The 15,787-nt window shown below is 41.4% G+C and overlaps 1 protein-coding gene across 4 annotated transcripts in view; it reads right to left on the bottom strand.

Annotated features, from left to right (window-relative positions):
- Nucleotides 1–15,787, bottom strand: part of PTCHD1 (patched domain containing 1) — a 571,764-nt gene that overhangs the window by 212,112 nt on the left and 343,865 nt on the right. The gene's annotated exons all lie outside the window — the stretch shown is intronic.

The following is a 15,787-nucleotide window of genomic DNA, read 5'->3' on the forward strand; positions in this document are numbered from 1 at the left end:
TCCAGCATTGACTCTCGAAATATGTGTCACATTATCTTTCTTCTGTTCCTAATTTTCCCTTTCCCTTACCTTTTTCTTTCCTTGCACCTTTCCTCCTTTCTTTAAATTGATTGCCCTCTACCATTTGATTTATTAGTCAGCATCAAGCCGATACACGGCAAAACACAGACAATTGCATGACTATGGTCAAATGGATAATTTTGTTTGGCACCAGTTACGGGGTCACAAATCGCCTAATATAGGCGGACTGCCGATCCACGGCTTTATAACTAAGAGATTGTACTGTGAAATATATCCAATGTGATAATTTTGTTTTGCATTCAAACTGATGAAATGTTTATGTATTTCGAAAAACATTAATTGTTAAATTTCACAGTTAATCCGTAATCATACACCCATATACTTTTGTATCTGAACAATCAATTTTTGACCCTTCAAAGATGGCGCCCGAAAATCCCGGACCGCTGTCCCCTCCGACCTCTTCTATGTTTAATTTTGAATGATGTATATAAGAAGTAGCTTGTAATGAACTTAGTAACAACACTGAGGAAGGACTAGCTCCGAAACGCGTCTGTTGTTTACTCCTCTGAATTAAAAGAAGCTGCCATACTACTTACCCGTGAGTGCTCGATTCTTTCTTGTAAACCTGAAGGAGTCATGGAGCGTGAATATATATATATATATGTGTCTGGACAAAGCTATACCTCTCTGAAGAGCTCTGAAGAGCTCTAATTAGAGCGAAACACTGTGTCAGGGGTTGCTTTTACTCATTTCAGGTTGGCTTGGTTGGTATTTTACCAATTCAAAGCTGTAATACTGTGCCTGGAGTGGTAAATGGTTTTTGCCATTTTACAGCTCGGCAAGGTCAGCACTGTGCTAGTCCTATGCTTAAAAACTTTGCTGTAGAAATGGCAAAAGACTTTGTCCATTTCTATCTCGGCGTGGATAGCACTGTGCTAATCCTATGCTTAAAAACTTTGATAGAAAAGCAGACATTTGAGGTGAGCAGATCTAGAGTGTCGCTGGTGTTGAGAGTGCTCTATACAGGAGCTGCTTTCCACCTAAACTTGAGAACTACCCAGAGTTCTCTACTTCTTTTTTGCATAATTTATTCGTCACTCTATGCCTGAAAGGGTATTTTTTTGACTTATACTGGGTGCTCCCTTGTGTCTGGACAAAGCTATACCTCTCTGAAGAGCTCTAATTAGAGCGAAACACTGTGTCAGGGGTTGCTTTTACTCATTTCAGGTTGGCTTGGTTGGTATTTTACCAATTCAAAGCTGTAATACTGTGCCTGGAGTGGTAAATGGTTTTTGCCATTTTACAGCTCGGCAAGGTCAGCACTGTGCTAGTCCTATGCTTAAAAACTTTGCTGTAGAAATGGCAAAAGACTTTGTCCATTTCTATCTCGGCGTGGATAGCACTGTGCTAATCCTATGCTTAAAAACTTTGATAGAAAAGCAGACATTTGAGGTGAGCAGATCTAGAGTGTCGCTGGTGTTGAGAGTGCTCTATACAGGAGCTGCTTTCCACCTAAACTTGAGAACTACCCAGAGTTCTCTACTTCTTTTTTGCATAATTTATTCGTCACTCTATGCCTGAAAGGGTATTTTTTTGACTTATACTGGGTGCTCCCTTGTGTCTGGACAAAGCTATACCTCTCTGAAGAGCTCTAATTAGAGCGAAACACTGTGTCAGGGGTTGCTTTTACTCATTTCAGGTTGGCTTGGTTGGTATTTTACCAATTCAAAGCTGTAATACTGTGCCTGGAGTGGTAAATGGTTTTTGCCATTTTACAGCTCGGCAAGGTCAGCACTGTGCTAGTCCTATGCTTAAAAACTTTGCTGTAGAAATGGCAAAAGACTTTGTCCATTTCTATCTCGGCGTGGATAGCACTGTGCTAATCCTATGCTTAAAAACTTTGATAGAAAAGCAGACATTTGAGGTGAGCAGATCTAGAGTGTCGCTGGTGTTGAGAGTGCTCTATACAGGAGCTGCTTTCCACCTAAACTTGAGAACTACCCAGAGTTCTCTACTTCTTTTTTGCATAATTTATTCGTCACTCTATGCCTGAAAGGGTATTTTTTTGACTTATACTGGGTGCTCCCTTGTGTCTGGACAAAGCTATACCTCTCTGAAGAGCTCTAATTAGAGCGAAACACTGTGTCAGGGGTTGCTTTTACTCATTTCAGGTTGGCTTGGTTGGTATTTTACCAATTCAAAGCTGTAATACTGTGCCTGGAGTGGTAAATGGTTTTTGCCATTTTACAGCTCGGCAAGGTCAGCACTGTGCTAGTCCTATGCTTAAAAACTTTGCTGTAGAAATGGCAAAAGACTTTGTCCATTTCTATCTCGGCGTGGATAGCACTGTGCTAATCCTATGCTTAAAAACTTTGATAGAAAAGCAGACATTTGAGGTGAGCAGATCTAGAGTGTCGCTGGTGTTGAGAGTGCTCTATACAGGAGCTGCTTTCCACCTAAACTTGAGAACTACCCAGAGTTCTCTACTTCTTTTTTGCATAATTTATTCGTCACTCTATGCCTGAAAGGGTATTTTTTTGACTTATACTGGGTGCTCCCTTGTGTCTGGACAAAGCTATACCTCTCTGAAGAGCTCTAATTAGAGCGAAACACTGTGTCAGGGGTTGCTTTTACTCATTTCAGGTTGGCTTGGTTGGTATTTTACCAATTCAAAGCTGTAATACTGTGCCTGGAGTGGTAAATGGTTTTTGCCATTTTACAGCTCGGCAAGGTCAGCACTGTGCTAGTCCTATGCTTAAAAACTTTGCTGTAGAAATGGCAAAAGACTTTGTCCATTTCTATCTCGGCGTGGATAGCACTGTGCTAATCCTATGCTTAAAAACTTTGATAGAAAAGCAGACATTTGAGGTGAGCAGATCTAGAGTGTCGCTGGTGTTGAGAGTGCTCTATACAGGAGCTGCTTTCCACCTAAACTTGAGAACTACCCAGAGTTCTCTACTTCTTTTTTGCATATATATATATATATATATTCATATTTCCTGAGTATGAGTACCTATTACAAATTGCATTCAAATTAACATTGTATTTAATCATCGATTTTTGCACTGTTTGGTTAAACATGGCTAGTTTCTAATCTGAAGATATTCGCTGGGTCAGTAGTCAGGCTGGTCACTGGTCTGAAATGGACTGGTTTGGAACGTTACCAATTTATGGACCCTTCTCTGAACTAACGGCAATAACTGCCCATCAGTCTACAGTAAAAAACGCAAACTTCGGACAATGCCCTATCAACAATAACAAAGGAAACAACACTTGTATGTTCCCTTCAAGAAATGTTTTATCATCTGATGTATTTAAATTGTTTTCTTTTATGTGTATGTTTTCCTCTTTCACCATCTCAAAATTGCATCCACCTTTCATTATATTGCAGTGTGGCTCCTCTGTCTTTTTCAATTGGAACTCTATTATGCTTTAGGTTATACAAAGCAAAACGACTATTCCTTTTACAGAGGCCTTTTCTGCAGTGTACGGTTTTTCTGGCCAGGACCATAGAAAATTGGACCGAAATTAAACCATTGACCTCTGTGTGCTGTGAACCCTGTGCAATCAGATGTGCTCCAAGTGTTCAATGTTAGCAATAGTGTGCAGTATCAGGTGCTTACAAGGTTGATTGCACAGCAAAGAGCCAAGGTGCCGCGGGATGTTCTGCTAAAACTGGAGCGAGGCCAGAAAACAAGAAGAATAAGATGAGCAGTCTGGTAGCAGCCTCAAACGTTTCAGACTGCTGAGACATGCAGAGAAGAAATGGCGGGAACTCAGTGAAGTTGTTGTGAAATATTTGTGAGCACTGGTGCCATGGAGGAAGGGTGAGGGCTTTTCCCTAAACGGTCACGAGTTGCCTATGGAATAAAGGCACATTCAGGAATAAAGGTGAACTAAGTTGCCTCTTTGTTGGCACCGTTGACCGTATTCATGTGAGTCGTGCAGTGCAACAACACAAACTCAGAGAAAAGGTGCGTGCTAAACTCCACAGCGTGTTTCTTGAGCAATATTACATTTGCTAATCTTTTGACTGCAGCTTTTTGTGGGCTATTAAGTTACTTTATTATAAGTTACAGTTATTAAGAGTTGTTGAGTATTTTATATCTTTCTGCAATTCAGCCACTGTTTGTGCATTCTAGACGTCGAAGGGGGGACTTGGACATCTAGAATGCTCAAACAGTGGCTGAATTGCACAATTCATGTAGCAAATGACTAACTATGTAGCAAAGTCAATAAACACTACTCCATTTGGTAACTACGAGCTAGAGAATGTCACACTATGCCTATGTTTCTTTGCATGGCACATAGCCTACTACCCATAAGTGGTGATGCTTCTCTATGCCTCCTACTGTCTTCATTGAGTTTGAGGTGTAGAGACACTATCCTCTGTTGTCAGGGAAGGGTGTAGGTTACTATTACAATGCTTGCAGTGGAGAACGGGAACCTGGGGGCTTATTTATGGGATTTTGGCTGCACTGCCCTACGCCAAAGTGAAAGGGCAGAAATAAATGAATGAATGATGTCATTTATAAATCACAGCTTTCACTCCGTGGGGCATCTTGTCGCTGATACGGAGGGGCAGTGGTACGAAGGTCATAAGAACGGTCGAGAAATGATCAGATCAGATAAGTGAAAACACTATATTGTCTGGGGCAGCAAAAATCCAGGTTTTCAAAAGTTACTTGAACATGGGTTCAGACTGTGAGAGTCTGAGATGAGTGGCTAACCTATTCCAAGCTTTTTTTCCTAGGACTGCCATTGACTTTCACCCTCTGGATGTCAGATAAAAGCTGGGAGGTGTTGAAAAATATCAGAGGAGGGGGCGTGGCTTGGAGCCCAATGGAGCCGGCAGTCCGCGGGTAGAGCTCTCCGGCGGATTACGGAAACATCGCGTTTTTGCCCCGTTTCGCCGGAATGTGAAGGAGGACCTGCGCTTGGGATGATTGTCTGACAGAGTTGCTGTCTTGGGCGTACTCCACTAATGCCAGCAAGTATCTTTATTTTTCATGGTTTGCAGAGCATCGGTTGCGCTCTCCCGCGGCCGCCATTTTGAAAATTTGCTGCGACAGCGTTTCTCCTTCAAATGCACTGATACTTTTCATTAAATGCCTCCTGATGTTTTCAAGACTTTTCCCACCACTGCCCATTGATTAATTTCTCTCTATGGCACTGAGGTTTGTTACTGCACAATACTCCTGTGTTAGTTTTACATGCTCTGAGGTGATGAGGTTTGGCAGCCATTTTGAGATGCTCCGTCAGTTCTCTCAGTAACTACATCGCCCTACTCACATAGCTGACTGAGACTTTGCCCTTTATGTCAACGGCTCTGCATAATGGCTGTTTTATAGGATTGCGACATCGTTTGGCATTTTTGAGCATTTCAGTATAACTGACTGCCAGTGACGGCCCGTGTAGGGCGTTTTACCGGGGCGGTGACGTGGCGCAGAGGAGAGGCAGGGTGGGGGGTTGCAAAATGCGGCAAACGGCCAATTTTAGGTAAGTTACAAAAAACATTTATAAAACGAATTTCGTTGCGCGCGCTGCATCGCATTTGGCGATGCAGCGCGCGCAACGAAATTTGTTTTATTAATTTTTTTCGTAACTTACCTGATCTCTGCCGTATGCCGCATTTTGCAACCCCCCACCCTGCCCCTCCTCTGCGCCACGTCACCGCCCCGGTAAAACGCCCTACACGGGCCATCACTGCTGACTGCTGTTGTTACTCTTGGTGAGGATTTTGTGCCTCTTCAATCTGAGCAGCCATTTTGTGACTTTCAGCAAGTCCTCTCAGGAAGTACCTTTCTATATCTCTTGGAGGCTTTATTGGACGAAGAGTCTTTCTTCAGTTAGCGTTACATGGGCAGAATAAGGCTGACTCATCCCCCCTCCTCCAAGAAGCATACCTTCATAAAAAAGTCCAAAAACTTTACCGAATTCTCCAAGTTTGAAGAATCCTTATCATCTACCTCTCAGTGCTCTGAGACAAGTATGGATCCTCCCTCTGGCGCCCCTGGGAAATCCATCTCTAAACGCCTTAAGAAAGATCCTCCATCACCGCCTAAGTCAGCTTCCCCTGTCTCTATGGAGCTTCTGCTTGAGGAGATCAGAGCCCTCCGACCTTTTATGGAAGAAACTAATACTAAGCTGCAAACTCTTACAGATAACTGGTCTCAAATGGATATGAGGGTCTCCGCAGTTGAGAACACTGTTGCTTCCTTAAAAGAGTCTTGCGTTACAGTTTCTCAACTAAATTCTCAGGTATGCATGCTTCAGAAACAAGTTGAGGCCCTTGAAAATTGCAATAGGCGAAACAACCTACGCATTTATGGCCTGGGAGAAGGACTTGAAGGGTCTGACCCAATCACCTTTTTCAAATCTTTTCTTCCTAAGCTTCTTCATCTGCCTGATGGAACTTTACTGAACATCCAAAGAGCTCATCGGTTGGGATGTCTTCCATCTCATGTTTCGTCTCCACAACGACCACGAGGAGTCATCTTATATTTCCTGGAGTACACTGACTTGTTGAAGGTTCTTTCTGCGGTTAAAGCTTCCCCAAGAATTACATGGTCGGGCTCATCTTTATTCTTCTCGCAGGATTATGCTAAAGCTACTGCAAACAGGCGCAAGGCTTTCCTCGGCATGAGAGCTGATCTTCGTCCATGGGAGCTTGTTATGGCCTTTTTCATCCGTGTCTTTTTAAGGTTACGTATAATAACAGAACAACGACATACGAAGACCCGGCCCATCTACAAAGCTTCATTAACTCTTGCAAAATGAATGTCATGGACTTCTCTGGACCCTCGACTTCTTCTAATACATGATAACAGTTTTTTCTTTTCACAGGTTCCTCAGTTTCTGTTGCCTCTTTTACGATATTCTGCTCTTTGAGAATGGTTTCTAGATAGTTCTTTGTAATGCTTGTTGTTTCTACAAAGTTCTGTCTCTCGCCCAAGTTTGTTTATCTCCATTGATGTCGTTTTTGTGAATATTCGATTCAATGTTTGTTCCAATCTCCTCTCTTTTTTTTTTAACCTTTTTTCTTTTATTTGTTGCCTTCACAGATTTTATAATCCCTTATCGTGGTGTCTCCTGGATCCTCCGGTTGGCTGCCCCCGGATTTGTGGCCCTCTCCTAGTGGTTTCATCCCCCCTCGTGTGTATTTTTGAGTCTTCCCTTTGTAGGTATGTTACCTTCATGTCTTCTTTTTGATTTATTGGTTGTAATCTTTTATGTTCTCTGTTTTGTTATATTAATTCGTATTTTCTCTTCTGATGGTGTCGTTTGTTTGCTAAGCCGTTTCTATCTCTTCACTTTTGTTGATATTAAGGTCATTACAAATATTATTTTTTTCACCTTTTTGTCTTCCCACTGCTTTTCTACTGGGTTTCTTCCTTTTTTCCTTCCTATCTTCTTTTCTTGTTCTTTTTCCTGGTTACCTGATGTCTTTATCACACCTCACTTTAACATTGCAAATATTCTTTTCAATCTCTTTTATTTCTTTCACACTTTTTATAGTTCTCTTAATGAATTGGATTTATATTTGACAACTTTGGTTCATTTTCTTTATCATTACTTATGTTATTAAAGTTGATTACATTGAAGGTTATGGGTTTACACTCTTCCATCAAGCGGCAGAGAGTTTTGACTCATTTTGCTAAATTGGATGCTGATATTGTTTTCTTGCAGGAAACTCATCTCTCGGCCCCAGAATCAATAAAGTTAAAGAGGGGATGGGTAGGGGAAATTTTCTTTTCCCCAGGGGATGGGAGACGAAATGGAGTAATGATCCTTTGTCGTAAGTCCCTTTCGTTTTCGTTTATATCTCAAGAGTCAGATACGGATGGTAGATGGGTGAATGTCAAATTATCCTTGAAGGGGATTCCTGTTTCTCTTTTAATTGTTTATGCTCCCACAGGTGGTGTACCCTCTTTTTGGCCCACGCTGGCTAAACAAATTACACACTGTATAGAAGATAATTTTATTTTAGCTGTCGATTGTAATCAAATTTTTGATCCGTTTCTGGACAGAAACTCCAAAGTCTCCTTTGTTCCTAACAAACTACACAAGTCCTTTGTACATGCTATCACTCAACATAAACTTCTGGACGCCTGGCATCTTTGCAATCCGACTACCAGAGACTATACTTTTTATTCCCCTTCTCACCACTCTCAGTCGAGAATTGACTATATATTTGTATCACACAATATCTCGCAAACTCTTACAAGTGCTGAGATTGGCCCTTTTTTATTGTCAGATCACGCCCCAGTTTCAATTGTCCTTGACATCCTTCCTCCGATCGCTGGTCCTAGAAGATGGCATTTTACTAATGCCCTCCTCTTAGATCCGAAATTTACTAACTCCTTTATTACTTTCTCTAATGAGTTCTTTGAATTAAATCAAACCCCTTCTATGCCTCATGTCATGTTATGGGATGCTTTCAAGGCCTCAGCAAGGGCTTTCATAATAGACTTTGTCACCTCAAAACAGAAAACTTCCCGTAAGCTCACTAAAGATCTCCTTCAGGACATTAAGCGTTTGGAACATACTTATTACACTTCAACCTCGAAAGATTGTCTCACAGCCCTCATAAATGCCAAACTACATTTTAATAAAAGGTCAACCGAAGATGCCTCATTATACTTGTTAAAATCCAGTGCGAAATTTTATGGGGGGAAAAATAAAGCTGGGAAAATAAAAAACAACTATTTAAAAGTTAAACCAAATAAGTTAAATATTGAATCTATTTATGATACTCAATCAGTTTTAAAATTCAAAGATGCTGAGATTTTGAATGAGTTTTCCCTTTTTTATAAATCACTATGCACTTCTGAAACACAAACTTCTAATATCTCTCTTTCCCATTTTTTTCCACCATCCAGAAATCTCCTCATAGTGTACCTGATGTTTCCTCTCTAGAGTTAGATTTAACATGTCAAGAATTATTAACATCTCTGCAACATCTTAAAAAAGACAAAGCCCCGGGACCGGATGGTTTCACTGTAGAATTTTACCAACATTTCTCTAAACTTTTATTGCCCAAGTTACATTCCTTACTTATTTCTTTTAACACGCTGGGCAGTTCCTCAGGCTCTTTCTCAGAAGCGCATATCTGTCTCATACCTAAGCCTGGCAAGGATTCTAAACATTGTAAGAACTATAGGCCTATATCCTTGGTCAATATCGACTATTAAATCTTTGCTAAAGCGTTGGCCATTCGATTAGATTCCTTCTTACCTGATCTGCTAGGAAAAGAACAATCTGGACTCGTCAAAGGTAGATTCATTACTGATAATACACAACTCCTTTTTAATGTTTTATCTAAGTCCTCTCGTCTAAATTACTCCTTAGCTGCGATAGCATTAGATGGTGAAAAGGCATTTGATAGAGTTGAGTGGACCTATTTGTTCCATACCCTTAATTGGTTTGGCTTCGGCCAGAAATTTATATCCCTGATCTCTCTCCTCTACTCTAACCCCCAGGCGGCTGTTTGCGCAAATGGGTTGATTTCCACATATTTTGATTTACAGAGGGGAGTACGTCAAGGTTGCCCTCTTTCCCCTTTCATTTTTAACCTGGCATTGGAACCTTTTCTTTCTAAACTACGTTAGAACCCAAATTTACATGGCTTTCAAACTCCCAATTCTCATATTAAACTTGCGGCTTATGCCGATGACATTTTGCTTTTTATATCAAAACCAAATGACTCGATTCCTGCCTTTTTGACGGAAGTATGAGCTTACTCTCTTATTTCCTGATACAAATTGAACGAAGATAAGTGTGAAATCTTACCTTTAAACAAGTTCACTTTTAAATCGGATTTTAGTACTTCTAATTTTACTTGGAGTCCTAATAACATTAAATACTTAGGTCTACACGTCACTCCTTCAATGTCTGATACAGTAGCTTTATGTATGAATAAATGCATACAAAAGATTTCGGATTTAACTACTAAATGGCACCCTCTTTACTTATCCTGGTGGGGTCGCCTAGACACTATAAAAATGATGTTGTCACCAATAATATTATATGTCATCTCCAATATCCCAGTGTCTATCCCCATTACATTTTTTAAGAAAGTTAATTCAACCCTCTCTTCCTTCTTATGGAACAAAAAGAAGTCCCGAATGTCACTACTCAAATTGACACGTCCTTAAACAGAAGGAGGGGTTAACTTTCCTGACTTCAAGGCTTATCACAAAGCTTTTCTTTTATGCCAAGCTTCTCTTTGGTTACTTAGTCCCACAGATGACTGCCCTTTATGGACAACAGTTGAGCCTCTTTTCTTATCCCCTTTCTCTTTTTACGAATATCTCTCTTTCTCACGCAAACCACAGATTGTATCCACTCCCATAATTAAGCTGACCTCTAAACTCCTGGAGCCTGCACTTTCTTCCACACCTATCACCGTCGATTCCTTTCTCAATTCAACCATTTGGCATAACAAAGCCCTGACTATCAATAGTAAATCATTTTATTGGAAAACCTGGGGACAAAGAGGTTTAATATGGATACATCAGCTATTTTCTAATTCAGAATTCTTACCCTTTTCTTCACTCAGTCACTTATTTAATCTGCCACCCACATTTGAACATAAATATAATTTACTTAAGAAAGTAGTGCTGGATACCTATACTCAGATATCTGCCACTCCTACTGCCTCCATCACTTCCGGACCTTCCTCATACCTTCACACTTTGCTAAAAACCATCCCTAAAGCCTCCGCCATTTACAGTTATTTGCAGAACACAAGTAACGCTAGACAAAAATCTAAAATAGAAGAGGCATGGGAAAGAGATTTAGCATTATCTTGGCCAGTGTCTTTATGGAACAATTTATGGATTAAGATACGTAAATCCTCTAGAGCAGCTAACATAGTACAAACGTTATTTTTCGTTTATAATAGACTTTTATTCACACCGAATTTCCTAAGCAAAAAATGTACGAATGTACCAGATACTTGTTGGACATGTTCTTCTCCAAATGCAGATTTACTACATATGTTATTTTTATGCCCAACTGTATATAATTTTTGGGAACAGGTATGGTCCCAAGTTAATTTAATTTTTGGAACCAAATTTTCTTTTTCCATTACCCATGTTTTCCTAGGTAGTCTCTCATCCTGTTGGGAGAAAGTTACACTCAGTGTTAAAATTATTGATTTATTGCTCACAGTTGCTTTTCAGCAAATTACTGTTAATTGGAAAGATTTCACGAAAATTTCCTACAAAGCATGGTGGTACGCTGTTTGCCATAATCACAGATTAGACACCTCTTTTGTTTATCCTTTACATTTGGCACCGAAACGTCTGGATTTGTGGTCACCTGTTACATTGTACTTAGATGTGTGTGCCAGATGTCATTTTCCTCTGAAACCATACCAGCAAGAAATTCTTAAACCCCCTTGATTCCCTTATACGTTCCTAGCTTATTTGTTATTACATGGTTTTTTATGCTGTTCCACTTATATTGTTTTGTTTTCCGTGTTTGTCCTTACCAATCCAATTAATTTGTTCTTCTCTATTATAATACATTTTATTGTACTGATTCGACTTTAACATTGTGAATTATGTATCGGCACCTTTACTTTTTACCAATAAAGTTACCTTTTTGAACTAAAAAAAACAAAAATATCAGAGGATGGTCTTAGTAGCCGTTGGGTAACATATGGTTTGATTCTCGTCCTGAGGTCTTTAGGTCATGTTGACCTAAAAGTTCTAAAGGTAATTACTAAGATCTTAAAAAGAATCATCTTGTGTATGGGCTGCCAGTGGAGGGTTTTGAGTGCTGCTGATGCCGAGGACCCCCTTGGCAGTTTTAGCACTAGACGGGCTGCTGCGGTTTGGACTATCATTAGTTTTTTCAGGACTGCTTTCTTGGCTCCCACATATAGGCTGCTACAGTAATCTAGATGAGACAGGCTTAAGGCAGAATCACAGGATGTGGACGCGACCTCGAGGCTCGAACCCTGGTTTCCTGCACCAGAGGCGGCAGCGCAGCCGAGAATGTGACTATCTAGCGAGGGGTCCCCTGTTAGGGTAAGTGTGCCTTGTTTTGCCACTGCGTGCAAGTTAGGATTAGTTAGCATTTTGTTCCATTTTCGTCTAGTTTTGTGGCAGGTTTGACTAGAATCTTTCACAGGGTGTGTGATGGGGCATCTGATCCAGAAGGGGATGAACTTGTGGTCTGACCATGTTATAATGACTGGAGGGCCTACTTTAAGACAGGTGAAGTTAGTGCAGAATCCATCCAGGGTATGCCCTGCGCAGTGTGTGGAACCAGCTATCTGCTGTTTGAGTCCCAGAGTTTCTATATTCTCTCAAAAGCTTTTTGCACTTGGGGTATCTACTGACATTAGAGTATTTAACTACCAGGGTACACAAACTTTCTCCCAGGGTGTCTGGAAACTTAAGGCTAGTCCCTGGTGGCCGATATATCAAGGGTCCTGCGAATCATACCGAGCTTTCTAGTTGGAAACAGAAGCCAAGACTTCCTGCCCCTTTAAGCTCTGTGAGGTCAAATATGGAGCATTTCGGCATATTACGGTATATTATTGCTAGCCCCCGTCCTCTTTCTAGAGGTCTGTCTTGTCTGGATATGGTATATCTTGGGTGGAGGGCTTGTGCGATATCTGGGTTAGACCAATCTTTCAGCCAGGTTTCCGTGGTAAAAGGACAATCCAATTTTAGGCTCGAGATTATATCATAGATGTGTTGTGCATTCTTGCCTAGTGATCTAACATTAACTAGGCCGCCTCGTAGTTGCTTAAAATTAGGGTCTGTTATAGGGACATAGTCAAGGAGAGCGCTAAGTTCATATCTGCACCCTATACATTTTACCTGGCTATTCACTTTGTCTATTTGTAGGTGGACGCGGCAATTGCTTACATGTGTGTTGAGAGCCAAATTCACACGGTATTTAAGCAATATGGTGCATTCCTGTCTTTTCTCGCTGTGCTGGCAATGATCTGGCAGCCTAGCGACAATGTAGGCAACCTTGCGCCTTGGTGCAAGGGTGCCTCCGTTGCTTACAATATTGTTTTTGTGCCGAAAGGAGTACCTTCCTGCACAAAAAGAATTCTAAGAGGCGATTTCCTCTTTCTATGAATGCTGCAGAATGCAGCACTCATGAAAAGAGGAAGAAACATTGAGACATAAACATATTTCTGCTTGCTACGCCTCATCTTGGGAGGCGTATGGATGTGGCACTTCTCCAGCTTTACATCACTTTGTAAATCTGGGGCAGCATCAATTTCCACAGGTGCTGAGTGGGAAAACCCACCGCAGAGCTCATGGAACCCTCCTGGGTGCAGAGTAAGGTGATGCAGCGATTTGTGCTATGTTGCCTTACTCATAATTTGTGAGGCCACACAAAGTCACGGAGGGTGGCTTTGTGTGGCTTCATAAATTGAAATGAGAGCCCTGCGTCACACATGTACCACTTTACGGGGTGAAAAAGTGTTGCAGGGCTATCACAAATAAGCCCCCTGGTGTTTGTGATTCACCAGGATCCACGCAGTAGTGGGTTGAATTTGGATATGCCGGCCTCCTGGGCTCTGCTAAACGTTTGGTAAGTCCCATGAAAGCAGGAACCCCTGCTGGATTCCCAGGGAGCTCAAAGGACCAACATGCACACTTAGGTCAGAGCAATAAAGGCTGCCTAGAGAAGCACTGCACCTAGGGGGTACTCAATGTGCTGCATCCACTCATCAGTATGCTGAGTAATTGGTGGGAATATTAGGTTGCTGCAATCTGGTAAGCTAACAGCACTGCACAAAAGCAAAGCATCACTTTTTAAAGGACATCAGAAACACTGCTTAGTGACAGATGTCTGTAGTCTGACTACTAATCGCGTCATTTTTGAGTGATACCCCTTTTTTCTATGTGTCAGTCCTAAGAGCTTAGGGCCTGATTATGAGTTTGACGCAGGCTCAATGCCGGCGCAGCTGCGCCAAACCCACGCATGGACCACCAGCCATATTACGAGTTGAAAAAGTTACAACTTGTACAAAGGTTACAACTTGTAATACGGTCGGCAGTCCTTTGGCCTTGAAAACAGGCCTGCAACAGAAACAGCCAAAAAGTTCCAGCACGCCATGGATTCTGACGTTCATGCCTTGTTGGAACTGGGGGGAATACAGACAGGGGGCACATGGTGTGCGACCCTGAATGTATCTTGGGGGGACATGGGGACCCTGTAGGGCCAACTTTGTTCCTGCACCGCCATCTTTTTCATGGCGGGGCTCTGCAATGAAAAGACTGCCAGTCCAGGAACTCAAAATCAGGTGAGCGGGTCTGCGCCACTCCCTGTGCAGCATAATGCGTTGTGGCGCTCCCGTGCCGCCACCAGGGAATGACTGTACCTTAGTGCAGCCAGCGGTACACGGCCGATACCATTTGCAAAGTCGTAATCAGCAAAACGGTGGACCAGCACTCCTGCGCCACTGCAATCGCAAGAATGTGAATAGCTTATAAAAGTGAAGGTGAACACTGTACCAGGCTGTGACCTCCAAAGTCTCTGGGGAGAATGTCAATAGCCTGAATAGATGAGCGATGGAAACTCCTGTAGGGAAAAGAACAAAATAGTAGAAGTATATATAAAACTATTGCATTACTATTACTGACAATAGTGCATGAGACCAATAAATGAAATGAGAAGACAGTTTCTGATTAGATATTTACTGGAACTATTGCCAATCACCTCTAGGATAAGACCAAATATTGAAGTCATGAATGCCTGGCGAAATGTGCTAAAGATCTTGGGCAGTGACCTGTCAACATAAAGGAAGATGACTGAAACATTTTGTCAGCCAGTAGAACGTGGGTTGAAGTCTATGGGTCCATTACAGAAAACTTGATGAACGTGTGATGGGCAGCTATTAGATATATAATTACCATGAAGGTGTAAGTATTAAATTGACACTTTTTCTTATGGAATTTATCATTATATGTCTATTGATATCTAAATAAACATAATTTTTCCATTAATATCCATTTTCTAGCATATTTGTTTTGTTTCCCTTTCTTACTTTCCCTTATATGTACTTTCGGAAATTTGGTCCATACTAATAACTGAGAGTTGCCTCAGGTTTCTGTACCCCGAAACATTCTTCTAACAGGAGTGTCTCTAGATATCTGCAAAACCACTCCCAGAGTTAGAAGTGAGCCCCCTATGCACTGGCAGAGTCTGAACATGTTCTCCTTCCTACCGGGGTTGGTGCTAAAGGGTTTAGAACGGTTCTGGGAATGAAAAGAAGCAGCCCATTTGGCATCTCCAAATTAAAAGAGGTAGCACTTCTAAGTGGTCTGTTGCTGACAATTCCTCTGTCTTCCTGGTTCCATAGTCCAGGACATTGTTGCCTGGCAGACAGGGTATTTAACTCCTGCCAGGAATATATATGTAGGCCTTTGGAGGCTTGATGAGATGCAGAACAGTTTTTAAGCAAATTCTGCTTCAGGCAACACAAAGGTAATTCTTATAAGGTTTTATTCCTACTAAAGGTCTCTAGAATAGGATTTCCCTATTTGAAAACTAATGGGAAATATATTTTAACCATTTTCTAGCATTTTCCCAGGCGGCTATTCAAAATTAAGATTTTACCCACATCTAGGCCCATTGTTAGGAAAGGTGGCTACACACTTTTTTATATGTTGAATACCATGGAGGCTTTCTATGCACACTTCAAACGGTGACTTATTATTATAGAGAAATAGGGTACAGGTATTTTCCTCTCCCTGTGACTTTGCAGTGCTTTCAAATTGAAACC

This window comes from Triturus cristatus, chromosome 8 (genome assembly GCF_964204655.1).
Source record: "Triturus cristatus chromosome 8, aTriCri1.1, whole genome shotgun sequence".
Lineage (NCBI taxonomy): Eukaryota > Metazoa > Chordata > Amphibia > Caudata > Salamandridae > Triturus > Triturus cristatus.